Source organism: Oncorhynchus gorbuscha, unplaced genomic scaffold, assembly GCF_021184085.1.
Source record: "Oncorhynchus gorbuscha isolate QuinsamMale2020 ecotype Even-year unplaced genomic scaffold, OgorEven_v1.0 Un_scaffold_7449, whole genome shotgun sequence".
Taxonomy (NCBI): domain Eukaryota; kingdom Metazoa; phylum Chordata; class Actinopteri; order Salmoniformes; family Salmonidae; genus Oncorhynchus; species Oncorhynchus gorbuscha.
Window position 1 is genome coordinate 6508 of NW_025750831.1, and position 11021 is coordinate 17528.

An 11021-nucleotide genomic window follows, 5' to 3' on the forward strand; every position below is an offset into this window, starting at 1 on the left:
GGTTGGGTCGCTCTATGCTGACTGCCAGGAGTTGACCAGGTTAGCTGATGACCACTAGCAGTGGCTAACTGACTACTAGCTAGTAGCTAGTTAGCTGGCTATCTCCTGTTGGGGGTTCGGGTTCTGCAGTATAGAAAATAGCAGTGAGATCCATACCACATTGGTGTATGGTTGTAGGAGAGCATGTTGAAACTGAGGTTAAAAATATTAAAAATATTCAAGAAAAATATACGAAGGAAAAAAAGATATACACGGGACACAACAAGACAAAGACGTCTGAACTGCTACGCCATCTTGGATCTGGGATGAGGTTCAGTGATAAAGTAATCTACAGTAGCCAAGAGATGAGCTGTAAGTGTACCAAGCCCAAGATATATACACGGGACACGACAAGACAAAGACGTTTGAACTGCTACGCCATCTTGGATCTGGGATGAGGTTCAGTGATAAAGTAATCTACAGTAGCCAAGAGATGAGCTGTAAGTGTACCAAGCCTAAGAGAGAGACAGAGAGGCAGGGTGGTATGGTCTCTGTCCAGGTAACAGCCGGTCTCTGTCCAGGTAACAGGGTGGTACGGTCTCTGTCCAGGTAACAGGGTGGCACGGTCTCTGTCCAGGTAACAGGGTGGTACGGTCTCTGTCCAGGTAACAGGGTGGTACGGACTCTGTCCAGGTAACAGGGTGGCACGGTCTCTGTCCAGGTAACAGGGTGGCACGGTCTCTGTCCAGGTAACAGGGTGGCACGGTCTCTGTCAGGTCCAGAGTAACAGGGTGGTACGGTCTCTGTCCAGGTAACAGGTGGTGCAGTCTCTGTCCAGGTAACAGGGAGAGGCAGGGTGGTATGGTCTCTGTCCAGGTAAGGCAGGTGGTGCGGTCTCTGTCCAGGTAACAGGGACGGTCTCTGTCAGGTAACAGGGTGGTATGGTCCTCTGTCCAGGTAACAGGGTGAGTACGGTCTCTGTCCAGGTAACAGGGAGTCTCTGTCCAGGTAACAGGGTGGTACTTGTCTCTGTCCAGGTAACAGGGTGGTACGGTCTCTGTCCAGGTAACAGGGTGGCACCGGTCTCTTGTCCAGGTAACAGGGTGGTGCGGTCTCTGTCCAGGTAACAGGGTGGTACGGTCTCTGTCCAGGTAACAGGGTGGTATGGTCTCTGTCCAGGTAACAGGGTGGTATGGTCTCTGTCCAGGTAACAGGGTGGTATGGTCTCTGTCCAGGTAACAGGGTGGTATGGTCTCTGTCCAGGTAACAGGAGGAGGTAGGTCTCTGTCCAGGTAACAGGGAGAGAGAGGCAGGTGGTATGGTCCAGGTGTCTAGTTAATCACCTGACCTCCTCACCTCTGTTATCTACTGTTACTATATACTCACTCATCTCCATGTACTCAGGGGTCAGTCCTTCAAAGGACCAGGTAGTCCAGGTTCCACTGTTGGGAGGAGGTCTGGCACGCTGCCCCTCTTTTCCTCAATGAAATCCCCTTACCCTTCCATGCTCGGATCAACTTCTTCAACTTACTGACGAGGAGAGCAGAAGGGAGGAAGAGATGGAGAGAAAGGAGAGATGAGTCAGAGAGAAAGAGAACCATGAAACTCGAAGACAATAGACACTACAGGACACAATAGGACACAATAGGACACAATAGGACACAACAGGACACAATAGGACACAATAGGACACTATGAGCTGCTATAAGTTGCTATGCGCCCCAGTGAAGCAGCACAGAGTAATGAAGAATATGCTAACATTAAAAAGACGCTATGAACCACTATGAGCCGCTATGAGCCACTATGAGCCACTATGAGCCACTATGAGTCACTACGAGTCACTACGAGTCACTCATTGAGTCCTACGAGCCACTGTGAACCACTATGAGCCGCTATGAAACCCAGTGAAGCAGCACAAGAGTAGTAGAGAACGATCCTAACATTAAAATTAGCCACTATGAACTACTATGAACCACTATGAGCCACTGTGAACCACTATGAACCACTGTGAACCACTATGAGCCACTGTGAACCACTAGGAGCCACTGTGAACCACTAGGAGCCACTATGAACCACTATGAACCACTATGAGCCACTGTGAACCACTGTGAACCACTATGAGCCACTGTGAGCCACTAGGAACCACTGTGAGCCACTAGGAGCCACTAGGAGCCACTATGAGCCACTATGAGCCACTATGAACCCCAGTGAAGCAGCACAGAGTAATAGAGAACATCCTAACATTAAAATATTAAATAACACACTATGAGCCACTATGAGCCACTATTAACTACTATTAACCATTATGAGCCACTAGGAGCCCCAGTGAGAAAGCACAGAGTAGTAGAGAACGTCCTAACATTAAAATGAGCCACTATGAACCACTATGAGCCACTATGAGCCACTATGAACCACTATGAGCCACTGTGAACCACTATGAGCCACTAGGAACCACTATGAGCCACTATGAGCCACTAGGAGCCACTAGGAGCCACTATGATCCCCAGTGAAGCAGCACAGAGTAATAGAGAACGTCCTAACATTAAAATATTAAATAAGACACTATGAGCCACTATGAGCCACTATGAGTCACTATGAACTACTATGAGCCACTATGACTCACTATGAACCACTATGAGCCACTATGATCCCCAGTGAAGCATCACAGAGTAATAGAGAACGTCCTAACATTAAAATATTAAACCCCTGATATTGATGTTCGTCTCATAAAGTCAGGAGAGAAATGTCCTTCAGCAGAATGTCCTTAATGGCAGATATAGAGGAGGAATGGGCAGGCAGTGTGTGTGTGTGTGTGTGTGTGTGTGTGTGTGTGTGTGTGTGTGTGTGTGTGTGTGTGTGTGTGTGTGTGTGTGTGTGTGTGTGTGTGTGTGTGTGTGTGTGTGTGTGTGTGTGTGTGTGTGTGTGTGTGTGTGTGTGTGTGTGTGTGTACTTACGGGATGCCGATCTCAAAGACATTGTTCTGAATGAGTTGTTTCCCCACCATGATGATGCTGAGCTGAATACACAACTCTATTAAACAGCCTCCAGGGGCACACTGAGAGGAGAGAGAGGGGGGGCAGAGCCAAGAGTATGACAGAGGCAGACAGTAAGTTGTAAGCAAAGAACATTAGCATACAAACACCCCCTCCACCTAACACCCCCTCACCTCCTCCATCCGGTAGTCATTAAAAACATAGACGTAGTCTCGGCCTGCCTGCAAACCTGTCAACACACACGCACACGCGCATACACACACACACACACACACACACACACACACACACACACACACACACCAGGTGAGTATAATTATATAAAGGCTGTCAAAGACCTGTTCTATTCAGTATGATAGTATGGGTGTCTGTGTTCTGTCTCATCAAACAGTCCTACTCAGAGTAGATCTGTCTGTTCACAGTTCTGTCTCAAACGGTCAACAACCCTAACCCCAACCCCAACCCTAACCCAACCCCTAACCCCAACCCAAACCCCAACCCCCAACCCCTAACCCAGTGTCATTCATCTCTCCACATGTTAACCCTTAACCCTAACCCCTAACCCTAACCCAGTGTCATTAATCTCTCCACATGTTAACCCCAACCCCAACTCCCTAACCCTAACCCAGTGTCATTCATTTCACATGTTAACCCTCAACCTCTAACCCTAACCTCAACCTCAACTTCAGTGTTGCCACCTTTACACAGTTAACCTCTTTAACTTTAACTCTTAATTCTTTAATTTTAATTTTAACTTTTAATTTAGTAAGGTTAAGCATTTTGTATGTTAATCTTTAATTTTAACCTCTAACCCTCAACCTAGTTATTACATCTTTTTACATGTTAATTTTAATTTTTAATTCTTTAATTTTTAACTTTTAATTCTTTAATTCTTTAATTTAGGTTATTTATTTTTCCACAGCATTAACTCTTAATTTTAATTCTAATTCCCAACTTCCAGTGTTATTAATTTTCCACATAGCACTTTTAATTTTTAATTTTTTAATCTTTAATTTGTTATTTATCTTTCACATGTTAACTTTAATCTTAATTTCTCAATTTCAACTCCAGTGTCATCTTTCTACATAAAAAGTTAACCCCAACCCCAACCCTAACCTAGTGTCATTAATCTTCCACATAACTTAACCTTAACTCCTTTAACCTTTAACCTTAATTTTAATTCCCTAACTCAACCTCAACCCCTAACCCTAACCCTTAACCTCAACCTTAACCCTAACCCTAACCCTAACTATCCTGTTGTTAACCCCTAACCCTAACCTCAACCCTAACCCCTCACATCTAACCCTAACCCCAACCCTAACTCAGGTGTTGGCTAATTTCTCACACAGCAACCCTAACCCTAACCCTTAACCTTTAACCCAGTGTAATTTTAATCTTCCACATGTTAACCCCTAACCCTAACCCAGTGTCATTCATCTCTCTACATGTTAACCCTTAACCCTAACCCCTAACCCTAACCCTAACCCCAACCCTAACCCAGTGGGTCATTCATCTCTCCACATGTTAACCCCTAACCCTAACCCCTAACCCAGTGTCATTAACTCTCTACATGTTTATCTTAACCCCAACCCCTAACCCTAACCCAGTGTCATTTCTTCCACATGTTAACCTCTAACCCCAACCCCTAACCCCTAACCCAGTAATCATTAATCTCTCCACATGTTAACTCTTAACCTTAACCCAAACCCTAACCCAACTCCCCAATCCCCAACTCAGTGTCATTCATCTTCCACATGTTAACCCTAACCCTAACCCCTAACCCAGTGTCATTCATCTCTCCACATGTTAACCCCTCAACTTCTTAACCCTAACCCCTAACCCCCTAACCCAGTGTCATTCATCTCTCCACATAACCCCACGTATACATGTGTGTGTCTGTGTCGCACCATCCCTTAAAGAAAGCTACATAGAAGATGGGGGCGTAGGCATTCATGAACTTCAGTAGGAAAGCCTTCAGAATCAGATGCTGCTCAAAGTTACTCTCTGTCCTTGGAATTCTGGGGAGGAGAGGGTGAATAGAGGTGAAGAGAGAGTGATGGAGAGAGGAGAGAGGAGAGAGTGATGGGAGAGAGGAGAGGAGGAGAGAGTGATGGGAGAGAGGATAGGAGGAGAGAGTGATGGGAGAGAGGAGAGAGGAGAGAGTGATGGGAGAGAGGAGAGGAGGAGAGAGTGATGGGAGAGAGGATGAAAGAGAGAGGAGAGAGTGATGGGAGAGAGGATGGGAAAGAGGAGAGAGAGATGAGGAGAGGATGGGAGAGAGGAGGAGAGAGTGATGGGAGAGAGGAGAGAGGATGGGAGAGAGGAGAGGAGAGAGAGTGATGGGAGAGAGAGAGGGAGAGAGAGTGATGGGAGAGAGGAGAGGAGAGAGTGATGGGAGAGAGGAGAGGAGAGAGTGATGGGAGAGAGGATGGGAAAGAGAGAGAGAGAGATGGGAGAGGATGGGAGAGGAGAGAGAGATGAGGAGAGAGGAGAGGAGAGAGTGATGGGGAGAGAGAGAGGGAGAGGAGAGAGAGATGAGGAGAGAGTGATGGGAGAGAGGGAGAGAGGAGAGAGAGATGAGGAGAGAGAGATGGGAGAGAGATGAGGAGAGAGTGATGGGAGAGAGATGAGGAGAGAGTGATGGGAGAGAGTGATGGGAGAGAGATGAGGAGAGAGTGATGGGAGAGAGTGATGGGAGAGAGTGATGGGAGAGAGGAGAGAGGAGAGAGAGATGAGGAGAGAGAGATGGGAGAGAGATGAGGAGAGAGTGATGGGAGAGAGTGATGGGAGAGAGTGATGGGAGAGAGTGATGGGAGAGAGGAGAGAGAGATGTCTTATTCAGGAGACCGTTTGAAAAAGTATTTGAGAAATCTGACGTAGCACACAGGACACAAACATGTAATAATCTGAATGTAGAGGTGTGTTACAGAGCTACAACACTTAATAATCTGAATGTAGAGGTGTGTTACCCAGCTACAACACTGGGATAATCTGAATGTAGAGGTGTAAGAGCACAACACTTAATAATCTGAATGTAGAGGTGTGTTACCCAGCTACAACACTTAATAATCTCAATGTAGAGGTGTGTTACCCAGCTACAACACTTAATAATCTGAATGTAGAGGTGTGTTACCCAGCTACAACACTTAATAATCTCAATGTAGAGGTGTGTTACCCAGCTACAACACTTAATAATCTGAATGTAGAGGTGTGTTACCCAGCTACAACACTTCATAATCTGAATTTAGTGGTGTGTTACTAGCTACAACACATAATCTAATAGATACCCAGCTACAACATTAATAATCTGAATGTAGAGGTGTGTTACCCAGCTACAACACTTAATAATCTGAATGTAGAGGTGTGTTACCCAGCTACAACACTTAATAATCTGAATGTAGAGGTGTGTTACCAAACTACAACACTTAATAATCTGAATGTAGAAGGTGTACCAGCCACAACACTTTACTGAATAGAGGTGTGCAGCTACAACACTTAATAATCTGAATGTAGAGGTGTGTTACTCAGCCACAACACTTAATAATCTGAATGTAGTAGCGTGTGTTACCCAGCTACAACACTTAATAATCTGAATGTAGAGGTGTGTTACCAAACTACAACACTTAATAATCTGAATGTAGAAGGTGTTACCCAGCTCAGTGAGCCAGACGGCCACAGCTCCGTAGATCTCATCCAGTATCAGAATGACCACCAGGTTGATGATGACAGCGGTTGCCGTGACGGTGACACGACGTTAGACTTGGTCTCCGGGTCAGGTGACATACGCCATTAGATGAAACGACAATACGATACACGATCACACCGAAAACGCAGAGAACGTCAGCCCAAACTAGACAGAGAGACATTACTGTATTAGTCCCCAGCCCAAACTAGGACAGAGAGACATACTGCATTAGTCCCTCAGCCCAAACTAGGACAGAGAGTATTACTGTATTAGTCCCTCAGCCCAAACTAGGACAGAGACATTACTGTATTAGTCAGCCCAAACTAGGACAGAGAGACATTACTGTATTAGTCCTCAGCCCAAACTAGGACAGAGACATTACTGTATTAGTCCCCAGCCCAAACTAGGACAGAGACATTACTGTATTAGTCCTCAGCCCAAACTAGGACAGAGAGACATTACTGTATTAGTCCCCAGCCCAAACTAGGACAGAGAGAAATTACTGTATTAGTCCCTCAGCCCAAACTAGGACAGAGAGACATTACTGTATTAGTCCCTCAGCCCAAACTAGGACAGAGAGACATTGTATTAGTCCCTCAGCCCAAACTAGGACAGAGAGACATTACTGTATTAGTCCCTCAGCCCAAACTAGACAGAGACTTTACTGTATTAGACTAGGACAGAGACATTACTGCATTAGTCCCTCAGCCCAAACTAGGACAGAGAGACATTACTGTATTAGTCCAAACTAGGACAGAGACATTACTGTATTAGTCCCTCAGCCCAAACTAGGACAGAGAGACATTACTGTATTAGTCCAAACTAGGACAGAGACGTTACTGTATTAGTCCAAACTAGGACAGAGAGACATTACTGTATTAGTCCCTCAGCCCAAACTAGGACAGAGAGACATTACTGTATTAGTCCAAACTAGGACAGAGACGTTACTGTATTAGTCCAAACTAGGACAGAGACATTACTGTATTAGTCCAAACTAGGACAGAGACATTACTGTATTAGTCCCTCAGCCCAAACTAGGACAGAGAGACATTACTGTATTAGTCCCTCAGCCCAAACTAGGACAGAGACATTACTGTATTAGTCAGCCCAAACTAGGACAGAGAGACATTACTGTATTAGTCCCTCAGCCCAAACTAGGACAGAGAGACATTACTGTATTAGTCCCTCAGCCCAAACTAGGACAGAGAGACATTACTGTATTAGTCCCCCAGCCCAAACTAGGACAGAGACATTACTGTATTAGTCCCTCAGCCCAAACTAGGACAGAGAGACATTACTGTATTAGTCCCTCAGCCCAAACTAGGACAGAGACATTACTGTATTAGTCCCTCAGCCCAAACTAGGACAGAGACATTACTGTATTAGTCCCTCAGCCCAAACTAGGACAGAGAGACATTACTGTATTAGTCCCTCAGCCCAAACTAGGACAGAGACATTACTGTATTAGTCCCTCAGCCCAAACTAGGACAGAGACATTACTGTATTAGTCCTCAGCCCAAACTAGGACAGAGACGTTACTGTATTAGTCCAAACTAGGACAGAGAGACATTACTGTATTAGTCCCTCAGCCCAAACTAGGACAGAGAGACATTACTGTATTAGTCCAAACTAGGACAGAGACATTACTGTATTAGTCCCTCAGCCCAAACTAGGACAGAGAGACATTACTGTATTAGTCCCTCAGCCCAAACTAGGACAGAGACATTACTGTATTAGTCCCTCAGCCCAAACTAGGACAGAGAGACATTACTGTATTAGTCCCTCAGCCCAAACTAGGACAGAGAGACATTACTGTATTAGTCCCTCAGCCCAAACTAGGACAGCCCAAACTAGGACAGAGAGACATTACTGTATTAGTCCCTCAGCCCAAACTAGGACAGAGAGACATTACGGTATTAGTCCCTCAGCCCAAACTAGGACAGAGAGACATTACTGTATTAGTCCCTCAGCCCAAACTAGGACAGAGACTTTACTGTATTAGTCCAAACTAGGACAGAGAGACATTACTGTATTAGTCCCTCAGCCCAAACTAGGACAGAGAGACATTACTGTATTAGTCCCTCAGCCCAAACTAGGACAGAGACATTACTGTATTAGTCCCTCAGCCCAAACTAGGACAGAGAGACATTACTGTATTAGTCCAAACTAGGACAGTTACCCAAACTAGGACAGAGAGACATTAGGACAGAGAGACATTACTGTATTAGTCCCTCAGCCCAAACTAGGACAGAGAGACATTACTGTATTAGTCCAAACTAGGACAGAGACGTTACTGTATTAGTCCAAACTAGGACAGAGACATTACTGTATTAGTCCAAACTAGGACAGAGAGACATTACTGTATTAGTCCCTCAGCCCAAACTAGGACAGAGAGACATTACTGTATTAGTCCCTCAGCCCAAACTAGGACAGAGAGACATTACTGTATTATTCAGCCCAAACTAGGACAGAGACATTACTGTGTCCCTAGCCCAAACTAGGACAGAGAGACATTACTGTATTAGTCCCTCAGCCCAAACTAGGACAGAGACATTACTGTATTAGTCCCTCAGCCCAAACTAGGACAGAGACATTACTGTATTAGTCCCTCAGCCCAAACTAGGACAGAGACATTACTGTATTAGTCCCTCAGCCCAAACTAGGACAGAGAGACATTACTGTATTAGTCCCTCAGCCCAAACTAGGACAGACTAGGACAGAGAGACATTACTGTATTAGTCCCTCAGCCCAAACTAGGACAGAGAGACATTACTGTATTAGTCCAAACTAGGACCATTGCATTAGTCCCTCAGCCCAAACTAGGACAGAGACATTACTGTATTAGTCCCTCAGCCCAAACTAGGACAGAGAGACATTACTGTATTAGTCCCTCAGCCCAAACTAGGACAGAGAGACATTACTGTATTAGTCCAAACTAGGACAGAGAGACATTACTGTATTAGTCCCTCAGCCCAAACTAGGACAGAGAGACATTACTGTATTAGTCCCTCAGCCCAAACTAGGACAGAGAGAGACATTACTGTATTAGTCCCTCAGTTTTTGCTAGAGACATTATTTTTTAGTCCTCAGCCCAAACTAGACAGAGACATGATAATTGTATTAGTCCCTCAGCCCAAACTAGGACAGAGAGACATTACTGTCATTTCAACAGACAGAGACGTACTGTATTAGTCCAAACGAGACAGAGAGACATTACTGTATTAGTCCCTCAGCCCAAACTAGACAGAGAGACATTACTGTATTAGTCCAAACTAGGACAGAGAGACATTACTGTATTAGTCCCTCAGCCCAAACTAGGACAGAGAGACATTACTGTATTAGTCCCTCAGCCCAAACTAGGACAGAGACATTACTGTATTAGTCCCTCAGCCCAAACTAGGACAGAGAGACATTACTGTATTAGTCCCTCAGCCCAAACTAGGACAGAGACATTACTGTATTAGTCCCTCAGCCCAAACTAGGACAGAGAGACATTATTGCATTAGGGGTCCAAACTAGGGGACAGAGACGTTACTGTATTAGTCCCTCAGCCCAAACTAGGACAGAGACATTACTGTATTAGTCCCTCAGCCCAAACTAGGACAGAGAGACATTACTGTATTAGTCCCTCAGCCCAAACTAGGACAGAGAGACATTACTGTATTAGTCCCTCAGCCCAAACTAGGACAGAGAGACATTACTGTATTAGTCCCTCAGCCCAAACTAGGACAGAGAGACATTACTGTATTAGTCCCTCAGCCCAAACTAGGTCAGAGAGACATTACTGTATTAGTCCCTCAGCCCAAACTAGGACAGAGAGACATTACTGTATTAGTCCCTCAGCCCAAACTAGGACAGAGAGACATTACTGTATTAGTCCCTCAGCCCAAACTAGGACAGAGACATTACTGTATTAGTCCCTCAGCCCAAACTAGGACAGAGTGTCACGCCTTGGTCATTATATTTTGTGTTTTTGGTATATGTTTGGGTAGCCAGGGTGTGACATGGGTTTATATGTTGTGTTTCGTATTGGGGTTTGTAGTAATTGGGATTGTTTTCTGATTAAGGGTGTGTCTAGTTAGGCTTGGCTGCCTGGGGCGATTCTCAATCAGAGTCAGGTGCTTGTCGTTGTCTCTGATTGAGAACCGTATTTAGACAGCCTGACTTACGCGTTGTATTTTGTGGGTGTTTGTACCTGTCTCTGTGTAGTAGTCACCAGATAGGCTGTAATTAGTTTCACGTTTCGTTTGTTGTTTTCGTTTATCAGTTATTTCATGTACCACGATACTTTCATTAAAAGTCATGAGTAACCTACACGCTGCATTTCGGTCTGACTCTCTTCATTCAACAGACGAACGACGTTA

The 11021-nt window shown here is 45.0% G+C and overlaps 1 long non-coding RNA gene across 1 annotated transcript; it reads right to left on the reverse strand.

Annotated features, from left to right (window-relative positions):
* Window positions 1-1460: 1460 nt before the first annotated feature.
* LOC124029729 lies at window positions 1461-3179 on the reverse strand. The gene is made up of 3 exons (XR_006837832.1): window positions 3146-3179; window positions 2934-3034; window positions 1461-1509 (listed from the first exon to the last, which is right to left on the reverse strand). It is a non-coding gene; the product is annotated as an uncharacterized LOC124029729 (long non-coding RNA).
* Between the last annotated feature and the right edge of the window lie 7842 nt (window positions 3180-11021).